A 27862-nucleotide genomic window follows, 5' to 3' on the forward strand; every position below is an offset into this window, starting at 1 on the left:
TATTTTAACATGCAGTTATATCTATGATAAGAATGAAAATTGAATTGTCATTGAGACAAAAACCCAACCAAAGAGCATAAAAAAAAGAAAAAAAAAAAAGCCCAAGGCAACATGTAGATCTTTCGTATCAAGGGAATTGCTATAAATATATTTATTTCAGGTTAATAGTATTAGGCCATACTCAAGTTATAAAATAGATCTTGTCGTCAACTTTTGCAACCAGCTTCTATGTTTCTATAATGCACTGTTCATCTTTTTTGGGCTTCGACTTTTCCATTGGACAGACAATTTTGTTTTCGACTGTTTTAAAAAGATGCATTTTTTTACAAAATCATACAAGTAAGGAGTATCTGGCCTTTGGTAGTGTTGTATGTTAATTAATGTTTGTTTATTTATTTGTTTAGGAAATAAGTATGACGTACATTTTCACTGAACTATATATATAGGACACTTTTTATAATAGTTTTTCGATATCGCTCGGGCAAAAATAATCACGAATATAATGCCTACCCATGTTAAAACTACAATAAAGTATAGTTTGCATCAATTATTTCTTGAACCTACCATTTTTTTTGTCTGTGTTGGATTTGTGTGGCATTGAAAAAAACGGGTATAAACTACACAGTGCAGCTTCCAACAAGAATACAAGATTTATTGATTTTCAAAATGCGACCAAAATTAAAAATTTGCTCGCAGCGGAAAAAATTCAACAGTTTGATTTTCATTGAAATAAAATAATTGTTATGATTTACACACCGTTACTTTTTCCAATATAAATATTCGAACTATTTTGTTTGTTGTTTCCTTTATAAATTTACATCATTTTTAAAAAGACCACGCGTCTTCGATATTTAGAAGACTATAAAAGCGATGTTCATTATCTTTCTTCTGCTGTAAGTTTAATTTAGTTATTTTGTGTCATAATTGCCATCTCGTATGTTTTAAATTTGAATAAAGAAGATTCAGGTTGTCTTATACGTCAATGATACACACAAAAAAAAAACGATAACAAATAAAATAAGGTGCAACATTCATTCTCCATGAAAAGAATACATCACATGGATGTAATTTTTGTAAGAAAAATACCAATTTCGTGAGAAGTTGTGTGTTGGACTTGAAGAGCCAAGGCAAACTGACAAATATCTGAATGAACGAATCGATTTATGGTATATAAAAAAAAACAAAGCCCACATGGTTAGCATTGAATAAATAGAAGGCCACTCTTAAATGATCACAACGTAGAAGTTTTTGTTCTCTTAATCAATAAGATATTTTCTGAAATAACGCGGGTCCCTAATAACTTAAAAGTTTTTTTGTTTTTTTTTACCATGAATAAACTTTTTTTTTTTATTATTATTTATTGATATCAGCTCTGGACATTAATATTCTTAAAAGTGAAACTGTTGTAAGTGATGGTATAACAATTATTTAAAATAAATTCCTTAAATGATATGTGAAAAGAAAGTTTCATTTTATGTATCAAAATGTGTAACAAATGATTATTTAAATCCCCACTTGAAGGCCTCCGATAGACTGAGTGAGCATAAAATCATCGCCCACGACAAACAAGTTAAAGGTAAACTTTTCAGTACAATTACTAATAAACGTTTTACTGTCGACCACACTGTTATGAATTTCGTTCTATCATGGTCGCTTTTTTGTATTGGTGTCAGGTCAAAGCAACTGATCTTTGGCAGGAAAAGTGGCAATTTTATATAAAAAAAAAAAGAAGAGCCGGAGACGTTATGATTGCCAACGAGAAAACTATCTAACAGCTATATCAAACATAGACAAAACAAAATATGAAACTATTAAAAAAAATAGTTTATTCAGATCGGAGTCAAAAGCACCCTGCCACGTTTGTCATTTCATGGAAGTACTATACTATATAATACTTCAATGGTCATTCGAACTGATAACCTAAGTGCCGATAGTCTAGTGATGACTGTAATGGAGCTACCCAGACCGCTTGATAAAGTAAAATCACAAAAATACTGAACTCTTTTTTTTCAACTTTAAATATTTTATTTTACTACTGGTTGTGAACAATGTCCCTTATCGCTACAACAATGACGCTAAGGTTCCTCCCTGTGTTGTTAATTGCTAATGAAACCAGGGGATTTGATTTGCAAAATAATTCTTATATTTATATCTTGTGTTAGTTGCATTTTACAAAGTATTCATATGAGCACGCAATACATATCCTATATATAAACAATCATATAAGAAAGAAATTAAAAAAAAAAACCCAAAACGGATTTTTGTCCGTCATTTGTTTTGATATTATAAAACTAGTTTAACCGAAAGTAGAATGATCAAGCCTGGTTGACCTCATGGCTTGACAAATAATTACATGAAATGGTGAGTAATTTATTAGAGTCATCAAGTCACTTATCAAATGTGTAAATTTTTAAACTTATAATAATCGATTATTTCAGGAAAGTAAAAATGAAATATATTGAAGAGATCAAAGAAGGAGCTATTGACCCCTGATCTTGATTGATTTGTTAAAATATTGATTGATTGATTCCTTGTTATTTAAATACTTTAGTATTTATATAAGATATAATTCTCTTAAAAAATAATAAGAATCAAAGTTTTGATATTTTCCTCTGAAATACTGAACTCGGTGAAAATACTGAACTCGGTGAAAATTCAAAACGGAAAGTCCCTAAGTAAATGGAAAAAATCAAGAGCTCAAACACATCAAACGAATGGTTAACAACTGTCGTATTCCTGACTTGATACAGGCATTTTCTTATGTAGAAAATGGTGGATTGAACCTGGTTTTATAGCTAGCTAAACCTCTTACGTGTACAACAGTCGCATCAAATTCCTTTTCAACCGGAGTTAGAAAGAAAAGAATTGACCCGTTTAGAGTAAGAGCATACTGGTCGGCTCGGAGTCCGAATAATTTGTCCGGGTAAGGGGCAGGGATTCCATGCCGGCGGACTGACCGTCTTTTGAACTAAGATGTACAAATTGTACTCAGCTAGTCGGTCTAGTGCAGAGCAATGTTCACATACATAATATTACACAAAAATGGTCTTTTCTTGATACTCTCCACAAGAGACCAAAATGACACAGAAATTAACAACTATAGGTCACCGTACGGCCTGTAACAATGAGCAAAGCCCATACCGCATAGTCAGCTATAAAAGGCCCCGAAATGAGAATGTAAAACAATTCAAACAAGAAAACTGAAGGTCATATTCATGTACAAAAAAATTAACAAAAAACAAATATGTAACAGTAACACATAAACAAACGACAACCACCGAATTACAGGCTCCTGACTTGGGACAGGCACATACAAACATAATGTGGCGGGGTTAAACATGTTAGCGGGATCCCAACCCTCCCCTTAGCTGGAACACTGGTTTAACAGTACAAAATAAGAACGAATCAGTTGAAAAAGGCTTAACCCATCAGATGAACAAAAATACAAGTGGACGTGTCCGGGTACTTGTGCATCCAAATAACAAAAAGACACTAGGTACGCATGTATTTAATTTTTATGTCACTATTCTACAACATCAGTCCATTCATACGTCTTAAATTCAATAGTTTAAAAACAATGAAAGGTGTTCTTTATTTATTGACAGAATGCGAATAGGCGCAAGAAATGGTTTGCAGCAAACTTTGAAGCAATAGCCAGAAAAAATCTAAAACATACAGCTCTTTTTGTTTCCTCATTGAAGACAATCTTCAGGTTCGTCACCAATTTAAAAATATTATTTTAGAAATATTAAATACTATCAACACATTTATCATTGAATATCTGAATCCTTTCTGAAAACTCAATATGAAATCGGAAACCTTTCTCTTAAATCTAGTTTTTCTCAATCGTTTAACGTGGAAGGTCGTGATAATTATACTTAATTGAATAGCAAAAAAACATTGGCCTCGGAAATATTAGGGTCGGGTCGGTGCATGCAGATGAAAACACATACATTTAACTCAACACATTTGGAAGTTTCATGAATTAATGCCAAGTCAGAGAGTATAAATGGCAGTTAATCATAAGAAGTACATAAGATCATATTCATTTTTTAAGCTCACAAAATAAAGATTGTTTGTAAAATGACATTAATGTTGATTTTTATATTAAATCTGTACATGCAAAATAATAAATTAATGGCAAAGTTTATAGTAGGTATGCAAATTGAAATCTTATATTGAAAAGCTAAAATTTTCAACCTTTTTATAAACAGGTGCCCGTAGATATTATCTTAAACATAATAATAAATATTAGTATAAATTGACAGGAATTAGCGATATCATCATATTTAATAATGTTTATGGGCAAATAATGTTATGAAAAATTGAAAAACACATCCTATTAAATATTCATCTTTTACAGATAGAATTCCCTTGTATAACTTTATTAGTTATAATTTTAAAAAGGGTGATGTTATAATAAATTCATCGGACTATTAAAGTTTGAAAGAAGTTTGTGAAAACAAAGACTTTTGAACAATGTATTACTTAATTTATCACATTACACATTATATGTGTGAATATTTTTACGAATATCTTATAGAAATATCAAACAATTTACGACCCTACCATGTGTTTATATTCTTAATAGCAACGCCATATTTCAAACCATGAATCAGTTCCTCTCAACTTTCGGAACACCTTTGCCTTGCACAGACCCAACTCTTACTATCTTATTAATCAGTAAATCACTTTAACAAATTAGAGTATAATGGTCGATTAAAAGCAACACACAGACCGTTTGCCAAGGATTGAAAAAAGAATGCCATATGTAGACATGTCTAATCGACACATGTTCTGATGGTGTCGATGCATGTCAACGAGTTTATGTTGTGCGTCAAAGAGCAACAAGCATTTTCCTACTGTTTAAACGAGTTTTGAAAATTATGAATAATTTATTAATGATGATTTTTCTTCAACAATGGTTATTTATATTGTAACGTATTCATCAATGCCAGAGTAAATCCCGTGATAATTGTTTGCTTTTTGAATTTATACAACAACTATATAATATATACATATATAACATCTGATATAATGTGGTAAGAATTATTATTTGAAAATGAAAAGATGCTTTTATTCGTAAACTGTATTACAATTCAGGGGCGGATGCAGGAATTTTCGAAAGGGGGGGGGGGGGGTGCGAACCCAGGGCAAAGGGGGGGGGGGTGCAAAACATATGTCCCGATACAAATGCATTGATCGGCAAAAATAAAGGGGGGGTGCGCACCCCCGGAACCCCCCCCCCCTGGATCCGCCACTGCAATTGAAGATTTACAAGAGACGTTTTACAGCTAATTGCGTTATTTTACAGTTGATTGTGTTAAGTGTGTAGGCAAAGGTACGATCTTTGGTTAGATTGCTTGCTAAAATGACTTAAAGGAAAGGGTGCCACAGTCACAGCCATATAAAACTTCTTTTTTTCAAACCACAATTTTAAGTAACTTTTTCTTTACGTTTCATTCCTTAGTCAATAGCTTACTATTCCAGTTAACCCACTATTGTCATTTATATCATGTTATATTCATTTCGTTAATTCATAAATGTATATGTACCGTAAAAGCTGCCGCCATGCAGAAAATTGCAAACTCATTGATCTTTTAGTATGAGTTGTGTTTGTATTATATTCCAGATTTATTCGGTTGATATTTTCGTTCAGCATGTATAATAAACTCATCATAAATACCAGGACTAAATTTTATATATACGCCAGACGCGCGTTTCGTTTACAAAAGACTAATCAGTGACGCTCGAATCCAAAAAAGTTAAAAATTGCCAAATAAAGTACGAAGTTGAAGAGCATTGAGATCCAAAATTCTTAAAAGTGTTGCCAAATACAGCTAAGGTAATCTATGCCTGAGGTACAAAAGCCTTCGTATCTTTTTTCCTTTATCGGAGCTTTGGTATATTTTTAGTCATTTTCTTCTCTATATAAATATAGATATAAGAGGATGTGGTATGAGTGCCAAGGAGACAACTTTCCATCCAAGTCATAACTTTTAAAAGTAAGGGACGACATCAAAAGATCGATGTAGGATAAAAAACTTAAATCAAATAGTTTGGGGGTGGGGGGGGGGGGGGTCAACATTGCTGCAAGTTTTGTTAATAAAAAATCGATTTTACTTATATCCATATAGGTAAATCAATTTTTCTCAAATTAAGTTAAGATGGGGGTGGGGGGGTCAGTGAAAAAACTATGTGAATTAAGTTTTTTATCTTACATTGAACTTTTGATGTCGTCCCTAATATATACCATTATAGGTCAAAGTACGGTCTTCAACACGGAGCCTTGGTACACATCGAACAGCAAGCTATAAAAGGACCAATATGAAATAGTCTCGCAAATCAGGTCAACATCAATGAAAATGATACAATTCGGTAAAAATGAGTCCAATTTTTAAAATCATGCTTGCTAGCGTATATGTATCAAAGTTTTTTTTTAAATCTTTAAATGAAAGTTTCGTTACGGAATGTGTAACATTTAAACCTAATAGTCGGTATTCTTTTCTAATTGAGATGTTAAAATGACAAGTCACGAGTATAAAGTTATTTCAAAATTATAACTAAAATATGAGCTAGATAAACATAGTTGTAGACCAAAACAGTCTACTGGACGCCCAAAGTAGTAAATTACTTATTAAAGTATAATATAAATAGTATATCTTACATATCGTTACGTTATAAAAGACTTGTATACAAAAGACTGGACTAACCTTCCAATATTAAATAAAGTTATTAGTAAGAATAAAACATGAAGAAAGAAATTTTTAAGTACAAATAAAAAATTGAGTATGGAGTGTATTTATATATATGTAGATGGATCATGCTATAGATTAGTTTGTTAGTACTGTTTTTTTTACATAGGAATATATGTATAGAACTATCTTCATTAACTATTTTACAATTTATATAACCATTTACGGTTAATTCACTATTTATATTTACAAAAATATACTATACTATTGTTAAAATATAATATGCACCTCAGACGCTTGTGTCATGGTCTCAGCCTTTTTAGTGTTCTTTCATTTTAATCAAATTTACTTTAATATCTTCACTTATTTAAGCTTATTTTACTTCTCTCTCATACCCGTACTATTTTACAATAACTGTAGTTCATATACGAGCAGTTATTCTTCTCGCATCTTGCAGTGGAAGACTGCATGTATACATGAACAAGAGCGAGAACTAAAAATAAAATAACTGAACAATTTAATAAAAAAAGAACTGAGAAAATGGGATATGCTACAAGCGCATGCATGTGATATAACATTAACTACTTATCGATGGCGAGCGACCCCATTTAAGTTTAAATGAATAAAAGAAATGTGTTGGACCCCGGATTTCTCTAATCTGACAAAGACATCCATACTAAAGAGGGACGTCTGTTTGGCTGCTTGGGAGGAATTTTGCGACTTTTGATATTCCACTTCATCCGCTTTTGAGTTTAGCTGGCTTTAAAACTAGGTTTAATCCATCATTTTAAACATAAGAAAATGTCTGTTCCAAGTCAGAAATAAGACTGTTGTTATAAAATGGGGAATGTGTCAAAGAGACAACAACCCGACCATAGAACAGACAACAGCAGAAGGTCACCACTGGCCCCTAAACAAATATATATACTAGTTCAGTGATAATGAACGCCATTCTAAACTCCAAATTGTACACAAGAAACTAAAATTAAAAATAATACAGGACTAACAAAGGCTAGAGGCTCCTGACTTATGACAGGCGCAAAAATGCGGCGGGGTTAAACATGTTTATGAGATCTCAACCCCAAATAGTTATCTATTCATTTGATATGTTTGTGCTTTTGATTTTGACATCTGCTTAGGGACTTTCCGTCTTGGATTTTCCTCTGAGTCTGTATTTTTGTTATTTTACTTTTTACTATAAACTGTCGATTAGGCTATACCAAGTAGTATCATATATCCCTTGCTAAACAAACTATATCTAATAATTTGTGTGTCCAATTTGCTTAACCTTTTGCATAAATATCAAAGACTTTTAAAAGCTTCATACATCTTTCATCTATACTAAAATGTACCCTTTACTCTTTCGTTTGAAGGAATGAATTTTAAAGATATTTCAACAAAAATGAAAAAAGGAAAATTTTATTTGTTCAATTATTTTGTTATTTGTATAACTGTTTAAGTTATAAGTTTGAATAAAAGGTATATTGTTTTCTTTTATGAGGAAAGTGTTATATATTGTTGAATGCCAGGCAGTAGGTGTATTTTTCAGATTATGAAGCATTTTGTTTTACTTTTTGGTTAACTTTGGCAGATGCAAAACCAATACATTTATAAATTTTATAGATAAAACAGCTAGACATCATTGAAATTAAACACTTCAGCTTCAATTATAATATCCATTGCATTAAAATTTTAATTGCAACATATTTTACGTAAAGTGTTTCAAGTTCATAGACAAATTGAATTTATTCAAATTTCATTATTTGAAATAATGATACACACCCGGGTATGGGCTCTTGCTTTTTCCAAAGAACATGGTATCAAGTTTTATTAGAAACTGTGCCTTTGTTTAAATGATTTACGTTGGTATAGTATTCTTACAATTGGATTTGCGTTCTTTTGTAATAATGGCATTTACAGCAGTTGTAACGTGGACAATGGCGCAATTTATCAAATTTTTATTTATTACATCGCCTACAACTTCGAAAAGGTACACTAAAAGGGGAAATTCCATAATTGTATATTCATGTATATTTTATTACATCGCCTACAACTTCGAAAAGGTACACAAAAAGGGGAAACTCCATAATTGTATATTCATGTATATTGACAATGTATGATAAAACTTTGATAGATTTTTCTTCTTTGTGAATAACAATCGGTATCAACCAATAATTGGAATTCCAATTTCTATTGAATAAATTAATAGTTTTAGTAAATTGAATATAAGCTACCTGCTTAAAATCTAGTAAAACAAGCATTGACATCGTAAAATTCTATCGAGTAGATAGAATTTGGGAGGGCAATACAAGTTTAATAGAACTTACGGCTTTACGAAAATATATTGAAAAATAATCTATAAAAGAAGGTTTCTGAAGGTTAAGCAAAACTTCTTGGTAGAAGTTTTCGATGCATTTTTTTATAGTGGCAACTTTGCTAAAAAATTCTTTGACGACGGACTTGGATTAAATAGAATCGTATCCCCATTTTTCTTGAAACTTATCGATGGACTTTGACGGAATTTTCTAATGAAAGAATTTGATAGAGAAAACAGATGACTTAGACCAAGTTTACCTGCATGGTCAAAGAAAACTTTGACTTAAGTTAATTTTGACGGTGACAACAGGCTTTACATTATACCATAGGTGGATCCAAGGGGGATGGCCCCCTTTTGTTCGAAGCATTTAGTTGATTAGATAAGGAATTACTGAAGTATGACTGGAGCGGCTAACCCAACCCTCCCCTTAGGTCAGTGGCTGAAAAGAGGATTTTAGAAGTCTTGGGTAATTTGTTGTCATGTAGCTTTTGTTTCGCTGTGATATACCCAAATCTCTCCATTTCATTTTTTCCTACATAGAATTGAATTGTTTCTTTAAAAAAACACTAAAACTCTATTTTCGCTTAACACGGTACATTGGTGCTATTAAACAGCCTCATTCTAAATGCACTTGGATTGTGGAACCGCCGACCTTGGCGTATATAGCCAGTCAAGGTCGTTAAAATTCCCATCATCATGCATCGATACAAAACCGTTAATTGGCGCGTTTCTCGCTGTTGAAGGGAAGAACTTTTAGATGCTCATATATTCCACTTCATGTCCACCTTTAGAGTAGGATGATCTTGATAAGATGATAATTAATCTCATTCTCTTTTCGTCGTATGTTATTTTTATCACATAGGACTTATCACAGAATGTGTACTAGCATGAACATCAAGACGGATGCCACATGTAGAGTAGGATACGCATATACACTTTTGGTTCTCGTGTTACATGTTTTTTGTGTTTTTGCCATTTTTTTGCATCTTTGGCATCTTCTGCATCTCATCTATTGATTACCTATTTTTAAATATATACTTCGTACCCGATGAAGTGATGAAAATAGTGCTTGGCGAAGATCTCTAAAAAGGTTGGATCTGAATTTCTATTTGATTTTTTTTTTTTCAAAAGTGAGAAATGAACTTAGAATTATGAAATACCAGTATACGTAAATTATAAACCCCCATAAGGTATTATATTGACAAAATAAATTGCATAGAACTAAATAAGCCTATAAATCTATGTTAAACAAATCTGTCTTCACTCTTTAGAATAACCCATTGTACCTCTCTTCCGTGCACAGTGCTGATTGTACCATACATTTTATTATTGTGTAGAGTTTGCAAATCATGGTGAGATTGTCATGAAATGAGATACGACGATATGTAAAATTTTATGCCGATTGAAAATGTCCCCAACCGATGGCAAAATAAAACCTATTTATCTAGTTATTACTATATATTCAGTTTAATGGCGATTTTGAAATGAAATAAGACCCATAGATGGTATCTATTTTAATCATAAACGGTCTGCTTTTAACATGATATCAAATTTTATACACGATTAAAATCTTCAAAAGATATTATTTTAATATTAACGTGTAAATTGGATGTAATCTTTAAAAGAAAGTTATATATATCCATAACCATATTTTACTTCGCTGTTTTTTAATTCTTTACTTTATTACTCTTATTCTGTTTAAAAATTATTAATATTTTATGATTTTTATACATCTTTACATGTGTCTTTCAAATCGTGCCTTCAATGCGTTCTACAAAATACTGTACTGGCGTATAAACCTAACGCCAAGTTAAATAATCTCTATGCAATGACAAAACAGCTAGTATGTATATACATAATTCCATGAGCAAAAGAGATAATGGGGTCTGAGGATAAAAGTAGCAACCTTCCATCGATACTAAGGTAGTATATCATAATTAGCCTTCAACCATTTCCCCCCAGTTCGTCGATACACAGTCCACACTGGAGCTGTTAATATCATTATTGTATCTCCCATTTTTCATAAAAGGATACTTGAGATATAGAAAATGGTCACTTTGGTCTTCTTTCGAGTTGCAGGAAAACCCTAGCAAATTTGGGGCGTCCATTTTGCTGTGCGGGATGTATAAGTACGTATAGCCAAGTCCGGTAAGAATGGGACGTATAATTTGAAGCCTCGTGTACAGAGAGTGTCATGCTATTTGAAAGTTGAGAATCCTTGCAACTACCCTTTAAAGGTTGTCGTAGGTGGCATGTTGCAAGGCAAAAGTTTGATCCCTATCCACTTCACCCTTATCATTCAGTGGCAGTCCAAATTTCCTTCCCTTCTTCCTGACATATCCGTATACAAGACCTACTGCTATTTTGTTCTCGTCCTTAGCATGCAGGACATATTTGATACTGGATGTTATATGAAACACATCTTACAATAAAATCAAGGAATAACCTGTGCAATGGAATAGATACAACTTCTACTGCATGCACTAGTAGATATTTTCCTGACAGAGAACTTTCTGGGCTTTATATAGCAGATTTACACGTATTGCAAGATACATTTTTTTTATTTAAAGAAGGAAGCAATTCTACCTTTGTTGCTGAAAAGCATAAAATTTATGTATACGTCAATTGAAAAAGTAAGCGCCCGGCAAAAAAATACAACGTTTCTGATATTTCAGCTGTATAAACATGGAAAAGAAAACATAAAATCAACCAATCGGTATTATTGCATGTGTGGTATCAGAAAAACGCAACATCCACTTGGGATTCAATACAATTGACACACAATGACAACAAAACTTGAACCATTATGCTCAGTGTTAGTCACGTTCTGGTCAAATAGGGTGGCGCGATGAATGTTGTAAATTAATATGATGTTACATTAAACTATTATAGACTATCATGTTGTTCAAATACCTCACTCCAGGAGAACTAGTCAAGAAGACGGATAAAATTGACTCAATTAAGAAACTACAGGTAGATTTTTACGACACTTTATTAAACTCTGCATGTCTTTTTCAGTTTAAATATTAAAATGACAGCTCCGAAGTTAAAATGATAGGTCCGCAGTGACGTCTTATTCAATGTTTGTATAATAACTTAGAGAAGCACTGTCGGAAAACGCAAGATGCGTCTCCGATTGGGCTGCAGATTGAAAATTTGTATTACCATTCAACACAATGAAATAAAATTCAGCTGAATATCAAACATTCCGATGTCACACGAATAATTAATTATCAACACAAGAGTGCAGTTTTTCTTTTCCCGGTTTCGTGTTTAATTCAATTTACAGAAATAAATCCATGATAAGAAATGATAACTGAAATGCAAATAAAATGGAAATTATATGAAAAAATAAAATAAAAATACGCCAAATAATCAAATGATCGAGAAACGAATCAATGTTTTGAATGATATGAGTTAAGGGTTAAAGGGGGTTCCAATAGGACAGTATCCGTATTAGATATATGAAAAGCAACGACAGGTTAATGAATTAAAAATAACCATGCAGACCTTTACGAAAAGAGAACACACACGGTGGGTGACACATACAAATTCCGAAATACGTTGTAAATTCAAACTCCAATAAAAAGAAGCAATGTTATCAGGCTCTCCGGAATGGAATTACAATCGTAACCACTGTTTACCATGCGACACTCTCAAAGCAATGTGTATTTAGTTGAATCTTTGGTCCATGTGTCATGATGGATTATTCTTTGTCTTCTGGAATAATAACTATTACCACTGACTGAGACGATAAATTATTGAAGAATATTTTCCGCATATTGTTAGTTAAACAAGAATAATACAAAAACCAGACAATACCATAACACCGTATACACATCCGAATGAGATTTTACATATGTTGGTTGGTTGTCTGGTAGGATTATGATGAACACTTAATGCTCTAGACAAAAGAGCATGATTCAGAATTCAATAAAAAGTAAAATCACAAAAATACTGATCTCCGATGAAAATGCAATCGGAAAGTCCCTAATTATATGGCAAAATCAAACGATAAAACACATCAAACTAATGGACAACAACTGTCATATTCCTAACTTGTTACAGACATTTTCAAATGTAGAAAATGGTGGATTGAACCTGGTTTTATAGCGCTAAACCTCTCACTTTTACAACCGTCTCATCAAATTCCGTTATATTAACAACAATGCGTGAACAAAACAGACATTATAAATACAATGGTCAAAATATGGGTACAGCAGGCTTCACTGTGTTACACTCTTAAAACAAACAATTATACAAAAAAACACAAAAGCATCTATCAAATAAAAAACACTTTCATTGCTTCGCATGTCTGACGTCAGAAAATTTATACGTCACATAGGAAGAAATTTTGTAGTTCAATGTTTACTCAAAACAATTTTACAATTTATGTTGGCATACAGGGTTAAAAATCAAAAGTATGTGAGAACTAATTTCAGAAATAGACCGAGATTAAAAATTGTGCAGAAGTTCTGTAGAATTTCTTAGAAACCACAATTGGTTAATACCACTACTCGATTAAAATGATTTTGTCGTTTGTCGTTCAAATTATTTTCTAATTTATAATAGAAGAATAACATAATGATATATAATAGAAGAATAACATAATGATATATAATAGAAGAATAACATAATGATATATAATAGAAGAATAACATAATGACGGGATCCTTTAAAGTACAGAGTCACGTTATAAGAACCAAATAAACACAAAAAGTCGCATATACAAAACACACCAGCTAAAATGAAAAATAATACAAACACATTGACGGGATGTATAAGTAGCGAGCCATGTCAAATGGATATCACAGAAACCAATCCAAACAGTAAAAATTATATTAATAATAGAACAAAGACAAATGAAAGAACAATATAACACTTGTTAAGATGATAAACAACGTCAGTACGCAGAATCTATACATATTTATCAACAAGGTCTTGGTACCTTCCGATGAACTTTTAAACGACAATTAAGTTTACTAGTCTTCTTTTTCACCTGTATACCCAACAAAACATGTATGTTGGAAATTGTTTTAAAAGACGTTGAAAAACTATCACACAATTTTATTTAGGGGCCAGCTGTGAACCATCTCCGTGTACGGGATTTTCTCGCTGCGTTGAAGACTCATTTACGGCCTTCTGCTGTTGTCTACTCTTTGGTCGGGTTGTTGTCCCTTTGACGTATTCCCTATTTCCATTCTCAATTTTATTTTGGAATTAACACGTTTTAATATCTTTTCTATTAGCAATGTGTAGTTTTTATGCACCCGCAATTGAAAGTTTGGGGGTGGGGGTATTGTTTTATCCCTATCCGTCCGTCCGTCCCATTATGGATATAGTTATTCCGCATAACTCCTCTTACAGTTTGAAACCCAGGAAGTTTTCACTTTGCTGGCTTTTTTAAATATATTGAAGGTGTGCTCGTGGTTTTGATTTTTATCAATTTTTGCTCTTTTGAGAGATAGTTGAACTTTGTCTATTTTTTTCAGTATATACATGAATTCACTTTGCTAGCTGTATTTACATGTATTAAAGGTGTGCATGTCAGTGGCGGATCCAGAAATTTTCATAAGTGGGGGCCCACTGACTGACCTAAGAGGGGGCCCGCTCCAGTCACGCTTCAGTGATTCCCTATATAAGCAACCAATTTTTTTCCCAAAAAGGGGGGCCCGGGCCCCCTGCCCCCCCCCCCCTGAATCCGCCTCTGCATGTGGTCAGGGTTTCGATTTTTATCAATTTTTGCTCTTTTAAGAGATAGTAAAATTTATCATTTTTTTGAGTATATACATGCATAAGGGGGTCAGGGTTTTGATTTTTATTAATATTTGCTCTTTTTGAGTATTCACTTGTATCAGAAGGCCAAAATGATGTATTTTAGTAATAAAACAAATGTGCCGTCGAAGACGAAAAGATGAGGTGTATTAATTCGAAACTTCTGAACTACTAATAAAATATAAATATACTCCCAGAGAGTTGCTGTGGTAAAGACACCAACATTGTTGTTAAGTTTTCCTCTCTAATTTCTAATATTTTATGTCCTAAAAAACGTTGATGTTATCTATTTCTATGTAAGGTTATGGGATACAATGAAAGTTTTAGGAGGTGATAAAGGGCAATAAATGTCCTAATGACAGAGACAAACTTGTGAGATGTAGACTATCTTTTAAAAATCTTAAAACAAGTACTTAAAGTAACATTGAAACAGAGACATATACTGTGTAATTTTCATATTTATCTTATTTTCATTCGAAAAATTCCGTCCTAAAAATGATAAATTTTATATGTACACCACAACATTTTCTAATAAATATATATTGGAAATATGATCCGTTTTCAAAGGAGTAGATGAAAAAGCCTAGGAAAGTCAAGTATTTAATTAAGTTGTAATTTTCGCAGTAATAGAGCAATCAACTCTTCGGTGATGCTCCGGAAAAGGTTTAACAAACGTGTCCGGAATGTCACATAAAGCTGAAAAGACGTTACAAACACATTGGATGGGACATTTATATATACCTGTCTGTTCAAATTGTTCACTTCATCTTTAATATTGTATTTTAAAACTTGTATACACAATTCGTGCATTGAAGCAGACATCTATTGTCCGCCATTTAAATGGATATAAAATGGTACGAACAATTACCGCAAAGATTGATTGAGCGTTAAACGGGTAACAAAAAAGTTGTATCTGTGTGAACTATGGTAAATGATTTTAATGAAATAAAAATGAGATGGAAATTGATTAATAATGAACAAATTATTAAAATTAGGTTCCCCAAACACTTTTATTTTTATGGGTTAGTGCTTTCTGAAACATTGCATCATTTTAAAACCATAAAATTGTTAATAGTTGGGATGACTTCGCATTTACGGAAGAATCAATAATAACATCAGTAAATGACAGACAAAAAAACCCAAAACAAATAGAGGACTTTACAACCCACGTCAAAAGTTTTACTTTCTATTTTCTTCTTTTTTCCATTTTATTACAATAATAAACATCAAAATATCATACAGGAATTTGAAATTCGTAGATTGATTTGTTAGATATTAATAAAGTATTTTTATGTAATGGCTAAACAAAGATATTTATAATAATGAATTGCAAATAATTGTTATTCATATAACAAAGAGTAAAAGGATTTTACGATGGAATAAGATCTATGAAAATTGTACTTTTCCTTTCACTGTAAAATTATTATCAAGTAATTGATGAGAATTTTTTGTCAGAAGTGTTCGGTAATAACTATTTAGCACTTTTTAATATTTGCTAGAATCCATTGAATATTTGATGGCAGTTAACTCAACAAGAAACCTTTAATTGATGCCTTTATTAAGTTAAATGAGTCTAAAATTAAAATATGGATATAAAATGTTTTATCGTCGGAAATGACACATATGACAGCACGTGCATTTTACTTTGCTGACATCAACCATTTAATTTATATCACGTATAAATGTGTTAATGCTCATTGTTGAAGGCCGTACGGTGACCTATAATTGTTAATGTCTGTGTCATTTTGGTCTTTTGTGGATAGTTGTCTCATTGGCGATCATACCACATCTTCTTTTTTATATAAGGTTATCCAATGAATAAGCGGCATATAGAAATAACCTTTCTCTATAATAACAGTCGGTTGGTCAAATTTCATCAAAATGAGTTAAAAAAACATCCCTTGCAAGTCAATTCGACTTATATGAAGCCGTATTCATGAAAACTTAAATTGGACCTTAAGTTGAAACTGCATATTATCAGCATGTTTATTCATTAGGTCATGTTACAGCTTGAGAGTAACAGAAAATGGGTTATGTCACAGGTTTTGGGTAAAATTTGGCATACAACTATAGCTCCTTGTACTATAACTGTAAAATCGAAAAAATAATGCATTTATCTCTTTTAACATCTGAAATATTACTGATTGAATTCTTTCAAAATAGATTAATAGAAAGCATATAAAATAGACAAAAGAAAAGAGTGAAATTGTCTTAAAATCATCAGAACTCTAATTTCTTAGAAGAACAAAACAGCATGTTGTTGATACATAAATTTCTTTATTAATGATGTACAATAATGATAGGGTTACCGACTTCGTTTTTACGGAATACTAGTACATCATTTAAAGTGGTGTCTATGTGATAAGAAAAGAAAACGTCGAAATTATCGTTACGTCATCGCGTTCGCAAGCCGTAAAACATTTAAAATTTTCGACGTTTTTCACTATACTATCATAGGTAACAAATTGACTGATAAACAAAAAACGAAGTTTTAAAAATAGCCATAATCATGATCATTCTACATCATCAAAATAAAACGAAAATGTGTGTAACTATATATGTCAACAACGTATTGTTTTCGATGACTGATCCAGTCCACAAAACATCACGATGGTTTGCACATACTTTTAACATAGAACTTCAAATCAAATAGAAAAGTCAACAGTATATGATTGCACGTGCTTGTCTATTTATTTATATTCATATCGGGTCCTAACTGTCGGTCATCTCGTCTAAAATAAGCAACAAATGCTGATACATTATACCAAGGAGGTCATATGACCTCCTTGATTATACATACCGGGTATCTCGACCAGGAATCCACGGAGAGATCACAAGGAGCAATCAGACGAGACCCCAAAATATGAGCAGTAAAATTTGGATCTCAAAAATGGAGCTTAATTTTTCGTGGGAACCGGATCCAGATTTTACAAACCAACTCTTTTGTACTGAATTGCTCCTCGTGATTTGGAATTTTCCGCGGATTTCTGATCGGGATTCCTGGTGTTTTATATAGCTAGTCCATGCATTGTTAATTGTTCTTTTGGAAATTTTGTAATAAGAATATTAGTTATAATAGTATGTTATTGGTTATATCTTCTGACATCAGACTCGGATTTCTCTTGAACTGAATTTTGATGTGCGTATTGTTATGTTTACTTTTCTGCAGTTGGTAGAGTATAGGGGGAGGGTTGACATCTCACAAACATGTTTAATCCCGCCGCATTTTTGCGCCTGTCCCAAGTCAGGAGCCTCTGGCCTTTGTTAGTCTTGTTTTATTTTAACTTTTAGTTTCTTGTGTACAATTTGGAGTTTAGTTTGACGTTCATTATCACTGAACTAGTATTTATTTGTTTAGGGGCCAGCTGAAGGACGCCTCCGTGTGCGGGAATTTCTCGTTGCATTGAAGACCTGTTGGTGACCTTCTGCTGTTGTCTGCTCTATGGTCGGATTGTTGTCTCTTTGGCACATTCCCCATTTCCATTCTCAGTTTTATAAATTATACATATAAGAATTGGGTTATTTCCATGTACATGAATATGACAGCTAAAATACCCATGTAATGCTGTATTTGAAGCCTCTAGTATTATTTTAAATGCGTCGTTACTGTTATTTTGTGCTTAGTTTGTAAAGATCGTACTTTAAGGCTAATGATGTCGGGAATTTAGCGCGATTCCATACATGTTAAAATATCAACGAGCTTTAGAACCAAAAAGTACGCAATTAGCACGGATATTGAAAAGGCTTTCCTACATATTGGATTAGATGAAAAAGATCGAGATTTTACACGCTTTTTTTTTGTTGACCGACAAAGATAATCCCAGAAGTACTCTAACAACAAATCGATTAAAATCCGTTTAGTGCAACAAGTTCACCGTTCATCCTATACGCAACACTGCTTAGACACTTGGATACATGACCCGCAAATATATACTGAAATGCAGTCGACTTTAGCGTTTGATAGTTCATTGATAACATTTTGGCGTATCACAAACAAACAACTTGTTACGTCTCATTTCATTGGCCGAAAGATTTAAATACAACAACAATGTAATAAGTGTGCACGTGAATTGACACAGGTGACCGACAGTGGAATTTACTATGTTACTACGAACGTAAAAACAATGATTTGTATAGTTTACAAACCTTTGGTCAAAAGAAATAAATAAATGTTTTATTAACTTCAAAAAGTGGGGTCGAAATAGAAAGAAATTCAAAACAGTGTCGATGTGGCCATTGATTGACACATTAAACTCATCCATTGAGTGGGACAATTTACGCGAACGTTTGTCTGTAACGACCACTGTTCACGACGTACCTACGATAGACATTTAAACTGTGGGGTCACCAAAGGTTTCTTAACGCCTTTAATTATAAAATAATTCCAAAAATTAATCAGGAATAACCTTTATGTTTTGATTTATATAATTGGTATAAATCGAAACATCGTGTTATTTCTGATTAATTTTTTGAATTACTTTATTAAGGTGTTGAGAACCTTTGGTGACCCAATAGTTTAAGTGTCTTTAAAAGTACATAGTGAGCAGTGATCGTTACATACAAACGTTCACCTAAATTGTCCCAGCCAATGGGTGAATTTAATGTGTCAATCAATAGCCACAGCCACACTGTTTTGAATTTCATTCTATTATACTGATAGTTATTAACTTCAAATAGTGGGGTCGAAATATTATACTGATAGTTTGTTTTAACATAGATGTAATACCATCTATGGTTTTAAGTAATATTCTAAGTTCTTTGCATGCAGCAACTCAATTATCTTGTACCCGGCATGATGAGAAATATAAGGATAAAATAAAATACATGTGCCGCTTTTATACGGATGAATATATGAACCACTTTTAATTTCTTTCATACTGACGATAGGTTATAATCCTAACAATGTCGTAGTCACTTATAATAAGTATCTCATAATACTGATCCATTACAATCATTAATCAGTGGTTGCACTGACATTCCTCTTTTATTATTTTCATGCTATAAAACATACACACAGTACAAAAATGTAGCTAAAAGCGTACCATAAACGGAGGAAATTGTCCCCCAAAGATAGAAACAAAATAACTTTAATCGTATCATTGGTGCACCTGAATGAATTCAGTGAAGGCATGTTGTTGTAATAAATTGAAATGTTACATCGGCGAAGATTATTTCTTATGCATGTGTGGAACTAAATAATAAATTAATACTTGTGAGAAATCGTAGTTTATAAGGAACAATTCTCTTGTTTGAATTCGGGGCCTTTTATAGCTGACTATGCGGTATGGGCTTTGCTCATTATTGAAAGCCGTAAGGTGACCTATAGTTGTTAATTTCTGTGTCATTTTGGTCTCTTGTGGATAGTTGTCTCATTGGCAATCATACCACATCTTCTTTTTTTAAATATAAATGTACTGTTTTCGATTTTAAATGGATGAACATTTATCTTTCAATTTTATACTGTAAGAATAGAGCTGCATAACATTGTTGAACTTTCCGCTAAAGTATATGTGGTATGTATTCGTATTTAAAATAAAATACAAAACGAAACGTGTATGATAAACTGATAAACAAAATATCAAGAAATTAAGGATGACTAAATGCATGCACAAGAAGAAACTCACCTTTCTATCGATACATTTGAATTATTTAATGAATAAACACTTTTTTAAAAACTGTTTGTGTCTATTTACATAGATATAGGAGGATGTGGTGTGAATGCCAATGAGACAACTCCCCATCCAAATAACAATTTATAAAAGTAAACCATGATAGGTCAATGTACGGCCTTCAACACGGAGCCACTGAACAACAAGCTATAAAGGTCCCCAAAATTACTAGTGTAAAACCATCTAAACGGGAAAACCAACGGTCTATAAATATTTACAATATAATTTACGTTCGTTTTTCAACCGAGAATAGCAAAACCTAATGAAGTATATCGTCTGAGTTTATAAACTACATTTAATCATCCCCTGTGCAATGATTGGCCATCTCCGTTTTTTCTTAACAAAGCATGGTTGGTTACATGTTATGAATTTACTTACAATTTCGGGATTTTTTTTTTCTTCAAGTAAACGGAATCAGAAAAAAATCGCTATCCTATGTCGAATACAGCAGGGGTGTGGAAATATTTGTTGTGAGCACTTGTCCCCGGGCAAGTGAAACCTAAAATTTTACTTGTCCGGAAAAAAAATTACTTGCCCTGATGATCCCAATAAAAATTGAAGTATTTCTTGTTAGCTAATATATGACTCTTACTTAGCACTGTTGTGCATCACAAACAAATGAAATCTTTTTGTTTATATGTGTAAAAAATTAGGAAAGTAGGAAATGGGTTGACATCAATGGGACAGAAACCTAACAGCAAACCAACCAATGAAATGACATGTAAACATGGTAAAGGACAATTTTGCAGCAGTTTTTGAATAAAAATTGTAGCCAGTAGGTACATATACTAAATTTGAGGACAGTGATTGAAGAAATGTAAACTAAATAATAGTTAAACTGTTGATTTTGTGGTGTTTCTCTCAACTGACACACTTGTTTTTTTCTTGATTATTTATTATTGTCTTGATGGACAATTAAAGCGTCCCTTTTATTTTCCACTTTGACAACAAATAATGTTGACCTTTCATCTATAAATAAGACTTTATCTATAAATAAGACAAAAACTTAATTTATTTTTCGAATTTCCATAGATAGCCAGGGGCAATCTGATATCCACGATGTCTGAAATTCTCGCTTCCGTTTTTTTTTTAAATACTGTGTCCTCCATTTGCATCTAAGGTTTTCTACTCGACTCATGACACTTTTTGTCTTGCTTGCTCACCTTTTTATTAAGTATTTATCAATCTGAATCTCGATACAAAATTTTAAGAATTGACACTTCCGGTAAATGATGGATAAAACCTAATCGACGATCCCGGGTCAATGGACAAAGCCAATGCAATGTTACGCGACTCGGGTTCGCATACTTTTTTTTTATTATGGTAATCGATCTATTTCCGGTATCATATTTATCGTCATGAACATTGATGTTTTTACTTGCTGAACATTGGTTTCTTTTACATAAATTAAACATCTTTATACGTTTTGAAATTAATTTTATGTTTTTGTTGGATTTGAACTTTGTCTTGTATATTTTTTTACTTGTCCACGGGCAACCAAGACAAAAATAATTACTTGTCCGGTTGTTCAAATGTACGAGTCGGACGAGTCGGGCATAGCATTTCCACACCCCTGAATACATAAAACTTGGAAAAGAATATGAAGTGTTTGTAGAAAAGTACGGTTTCATTTTTCAAGTACAACGTTAATTCATCGAGTCCATTGAGTAAAAGAAAATCCAGGATAAGCAAGGGGGGGAGGAATAAATGAAAAAATATGTGAATTGAGTTTTTTTTTTATCCTACATTGAACTTTTGATGTCGTCCCTTGATCTAGAGGAGACATTTAAATTGAATATTTAGATGTGAAAACTGTTAAGATTTTAAAGTTTAAACTTTACTACCAATTGCAGAAAACTATAAAACCAATGAATTTCACATGCACATTTATAAAAGCTAGAATTGTGATTGGAATCATGTATGAGAATATGTCGATGGAAGCTTTAAACGACCTTGACCAGATAACATATCGTGAATATTAATCAGTCCATTCAACGTTATACTATGTGTGTTCTATTTTCGAAGGTGTGAGGTCGAAGGTTTGAATTGACCAATGGAAACGATCGTTCCTTAGAGAGTTAATCTAATAAAGTTTGTTTGACTGATTACGTCGCACTACCTTTCGCTAAGCTAAGCCGCATATGAGTGTATCAGCATTGATGAAGAATGATCTTTACGTAGACAATATTTTTACAAGGTTTGAAAATGAAAATGATGCCGCAAATTATTATGTAAAAGCCATATCATTAATGGGATACAAGTAAAGATACGACCACCTTTCAAAATGTTCACACCGGTAATTGTAAAAGGCGCCGCTTCGAGTTATAGAACTTTTAGGAGTGGCGACAGATCAGGTACTGTATGTGGTTTTCTGTAGATTTTTAGACAAATTACGCAATTTCGCAAAAAAATGAATTCATTCACCATTTCATTGCACGAAACAGCATACATCTGTCATAAACCAATACAATGTAGAATATGCATGAAATACTTGCCACAGGCAAACATTAAAAACTAAACGAACAAACGCATAGACCCAGAGGAGGGTGCCAGAAAACAGAAGAAACATATCTCGTAAAATATATGAATAAAATAAGACAGCAACACAATCCAAATAAAAGCTAAACACCAACCATCACTTCATAAACCATGCATTCATGCATTTAATTTATTTTTTGAAATAGCAATTTTACCACTAACATTTACCCATGATATACAAATTCTTTAGTTGCAGCTATTGGATACATATAGGCAAATGTTGCATGAATCAAGCTTTTTTTCATGAATCAAGCTTTTTTTTTTTTTTTTAGCTTTTAAGGTTATCAGTTGAGATTCAATTGCTAGATTCGTTATGGAAAATTTCGGGTTCAATCCACCATTTTCTACATAAGAAAATGCCTGTACCAAGTCAGGAATATGGCAGTTGTTATCCGTTTGAACTTTTGATTTTGCGATTTAATGGGGACTTTCCTTTTTGAATTTTCCTTGGAGTTTAGTATTTTTGTGATTTTACTTTCTGCTACTATTTGAAAAACAATTGTAACCCAAGAAAAATAGATTTGCATATGTATGGATTTTGCGTTTATAAGAGTATATTAAACTAGTTCACAAAGCCATTTAAACTCACTCTTGACTTTCATTTTTAATAAATATAAATAAATTGTAACATAATTCAAAGATTTAATCACTATCGGTAGGATTTGACTTTGTGGTGGGTATTGTTGAATGATCATAAAGTCCTTCGGCTATTAGATTCAAAGCGAGAGTATTCTTGGCCTCAGATGTCTTTTTAACCTTTGCTCTTTTGTTCTGAAACCATATTTTGATTTGCGATTCTGATAAACTGAGATCTTCAGCTAAAGTTCGCCTGCGTTTTTCTGTTAAATATCGACATTCGTTGAACTCTTTTTTCAGTCTATGTAGTTGCTCATTTGTAAACGCCGTTCGAGGTCTCTTTTCGTCTGATGGCGGTTTGATGGTTCTGTGTCGTACCTTTTTTGTTCTTGGACCTGTAAAATGGAAATCCTGCGTGAAATCACACAATATAATATAAGGCATGATACATAATGTTGACAAAATTAAGTTTGGTATATGTGTGACGTCCCAAAAACAAATATAAGTATATTCTTCAATATGAACTGATCCGGTTTTTTTTTGTCGGTCATTTTCAATTAAAATATACTGTAACGTCACTCTACTCTCGCAGTCAAACACCTGTGTCTAATTTTATTGCTGCAGTGTATTTCAGTACGACAATTAACTAATCAACACTTTCTCCTAGTATCTACATAATAAATTTCAAGTAATTAACTAGTCAACACTTTATCTTAACAAGTGCACAATTTATTATAGGACAAGAAGGCTTCTGTAATTGCTTACGTGATAAATGTGCTTATCAAATGCCTCTGATATCACAGTAAGCCAATTCGTCAAACAAAATTTCTCCAATTAGAACCCCATTAAGTAAGGAACTAATATCTAACAGACAAGATTTGGTCTAATCTGTCAAAACTTGATAATCAATCAACTATAATCACGAACATGGTTACGGTTCATTGATTTTTACTACGACCTCAGACAACATGGACTTCCAAAATACAGTTTCTTGTATTTGTTGTTCTTCTACCGTTTGCAATTCCAATAAACAATAATTAAATTATTAATTGCTATATGAAAGACAACTAGTTTTTCTTTTTACTTTACATATACACAAACGTGTCTTGTTCAAGAAAGAAGATAAGCATTTGCATTGTCACATTCAGAGTTAACGAAATTTAGTGGAATTTCAATCTCAAAGAGAGACCTGAGAGATTCTTAATAATTTTACAAATAAATATCAAAAAGTGGTATTCGGGGTTAATAGTAGTGTTGAAAACGTTGATTCAATATGATATTTTTTTAAAGGTATACAATAAGTACCGAAGGATACCCAGAGCCAAGTGTTATTATTTGACATTACAAAGCTTCACTTCTTGGATATTTATGTATTTTGTTTGATATATTCTCCTGATTTATTTACCTATAAAAGACTTAATATCAAACAATTCAAAGTCATATACTTGTATTCGTATTTTGGAAAACATGACGAGTTATGCCGCGAGATGTTAAAAGATAAATCTACTATACTTGGCACTGACTTTCTGGTTTTAAATAGAAAATTGTGCCACAGATAGCTATGGTTGATTGGTTCCTGACTATGATAATTATAAATTGAAAATCCTAAAAACATAAGCTTGATTATTTTTTGAAGATGAATTTCTAAGTTGAACGCAATTTAATAGCGTGACAATAACTGTAACCCCCCCCCCCCCCCCCCCCCGAAATTTGAATATATTGAAACATATATCCATGCAGTAATCATAACATAATGTCTTGTAACGAAAGAAAGAGGCAAAGATAGAGCGTCGGGGAAAGCCTCGGAGAGAAAGGGAGGGCATTGGAGAGAGAGAGAGAGAGAGCATCGGAGAGAGAGATAGTCTCGGAGATAGATAGAGAAAAAAACAGAGAGAGATAGAACATTAATTGCGTCTTCTTACCAGCTGATGGTCGGTCTGAATACCTAGTACAATAAACCCATGCTGGCCAGACAGAATTGCCCACACCATCACTGTTTCCGGAATCCGATGTTTCCAGAGCGTCCGGATCCGATTTTGTTTTGATCTCTTCAAAGGGTTTTATATCGTTTGCAATCGATTTCTCTAAAGACCCGGATGTTTCATTGATGTCATGTTTGGATGCTGAGCACATAAATGTTTTGTATCTTCGGAATATGTCATCAATATTGTAAAACGAAGAGCGATATGGTGTCGGAGTGTTAACATAATGATTTAATCCAGAAAATGTTTCTTGTTTTACTTGGCACGGTTCTCGATAACTTGTTTGTTCTGCCCTTCTTTGACCAAATTCAGGTCGTAAAATTTCAGAAATTGAAAAGTTTGTTGTCTTATTTAGGTCTTCTTGATTTGAATAGTCATGTATATCCCTTCGGTTTCCTCTTTGTTTAAACAATACTCCGTTCATTTCTGGAGTTTCCAACTCGCGGTAAAACATAATTATTTTTTAACAATTTCCCTAATTTGCATGCTATTAACTAACATCCCATTTTACACTTCACATGACAGCAAATTATCTCAATAATATCACCTTCCTTTTACATCTTGTGGGCGGAGCTTGAAAACACTGTCGTAGCTATCAATTTGAACGATGGTCCAATAGACGTTATCATATTATGGACGCTAGAGGCGTGACAATATTGAATGTTTATCTAAAATAGACAAAATATTTTACTTTCATGTGCATTTTTAATGAACGATTGCTTGAAATATTTTAAATGAAGTTATTAAAATGCAAGAAGTCAAATATTAAATATAAAAAATAGTTGATCTTGATTTTAATAATTTATTTAGTAATGTAATGTACATGTATTCCCCTAGGAGTTGAAGGCATATATAAAAAATACAATTCAAAAGTAATAAATTTATGGATTAGTTTAACCATAATATTTCAGATACAATGTATTCTTAATTAGATACAGGTACACAATTTTAATTACATACTCTTTCTATTCCCTCAATTTCGACTATTTTAAATCCCAACAATTACATACATCTATATTTCAAGTACATATGATAATTTTAACCCTTAAATAATTTAGCAATAATATTATTTTCCATAAACTTGATACTTCCATTGTAACACGATGGGACGTTTTATGTTATAACGATTGCTTTCAATACACCAAAACAAAAAATGCCGTTACCAAAGATTAAGTAAGTGGATCGTCATAACATTTTTTGTACAAGTTTGACATACAACTATCCGAATGCATTGCAATGGTTATTTCAGTATAATATCATGAACACTTATGTAATTTCAATGATGTTAGAGATCACGCGTTTTAAAGTCATTGTCACTTTTTTTATTTTGTTCTTCTAAGTTAGGACCATATCTCTAAATTAACAACTTCAATAATCCCCAAATAAAAAAAAGACAATTATGTGTCCTTTGCTGCATACTAAGCAGAGCAGCAGCAGATAACAGTCTTTAGGTCTTGGTTTGTTTGATCTCTAATAATCAAAAAAGAAAAAGAAAAAAAAAAAGAGGAGGGGCCAGACCAAATTTTCCAAACCCTGAAAACCCTTCCGGGTCTGCAAATGATGACAATGTAATTTATATGTTTTTTCCGTCATGGTTAGTTTGCTTTTTACTATCTTGATAATGCAGACTATGGGCCTTTATTTCTTTCATTGATAGATTTTAGTCAGTCCCATTTTTTGTTGCACATATTATATGTTTTAAACTCTGTCAGAATGATTGTCATTATTTTGGAAAACATAAAACAAGCTCTTTCTTTGCAACAACAGAATTAAAAGTGAAAATGAGTGATTTGTACAATCAAAGTATACAAAGCAGATGCTTAATGCAGATTTTAAGACGCATACATAATTATCTGTATATCTTTTGTCATATATTTCATTATCATTCATAGCAGATTGCATTTTTTTTTATAGAACGTACAACATTAGAACTCTTTCTTCAAAAATTCTTCTATGTAATTACTAAAAAAATAAAGGAAAGTGGCACGCGAAATTAATAACCTTCAGCAATTCCACACACTGTGACGGTGCTATTAGAGGAAGCAACGAACCGTAACCAGTCAGTTTACGGAACTACATAAACATTTGCTTTGGGAAACATTCTAATTGCTGCAAAACGCTAACAACAATCAGAAAAATGTTGCTTTCCTGTCGAAAATAATTTAATGTAAAGAAATGCATTTTTCTTTAAAGATAGAATAAATTTACAGCTAAAAAATTTAAGGCAGCAGACACTATGATGGTACGCATTCCAAAATCAACCTCTGAGTATATATAATTATTAAAATGTCATTAGAATTATATTCTCTC

General features: G+C 32.4%; 1 long non-coding RNA gene across 1 annotated transcript in view; it reads left to right on the plus strand.

The window, feature by feature from the left end:
• Window positions 1-2289: 2289 nt before the first annotated feature.
• The window catches only part of LOC143062243 (uncharacterized), a 29598-nt gene continuing 4025 nt past the window's right edge, over window positions 2290-27862 (plus strand). The window contains exons 1-2 of the long non-coding RNA XR_012974631.1: window positions 2290-2361; window positions 3606-3712. This is a non-coding gene — a long non-coding RNA (uncharacterized LOC143062243). The remainder of the gene's footprint in view (window positions 2362-3605; window positions 3713-27862) is intronic.

Source organism: Mytilus galloprovincialis, chromosome 2 (assembly GCF_965363235.1).
Source record: "Mytilus galloprovincialis chromosome 2, xbMytGall1.hap1.1, whole genome shotgun sequence".
In the NCBI taxonomy this organism is placed as follows: Eukaryota; Metazoa; Mollusca; class Bivalvia; order Mytilida; family Mytilidae; genus Mytilus; species Mytilus galloprovincialis.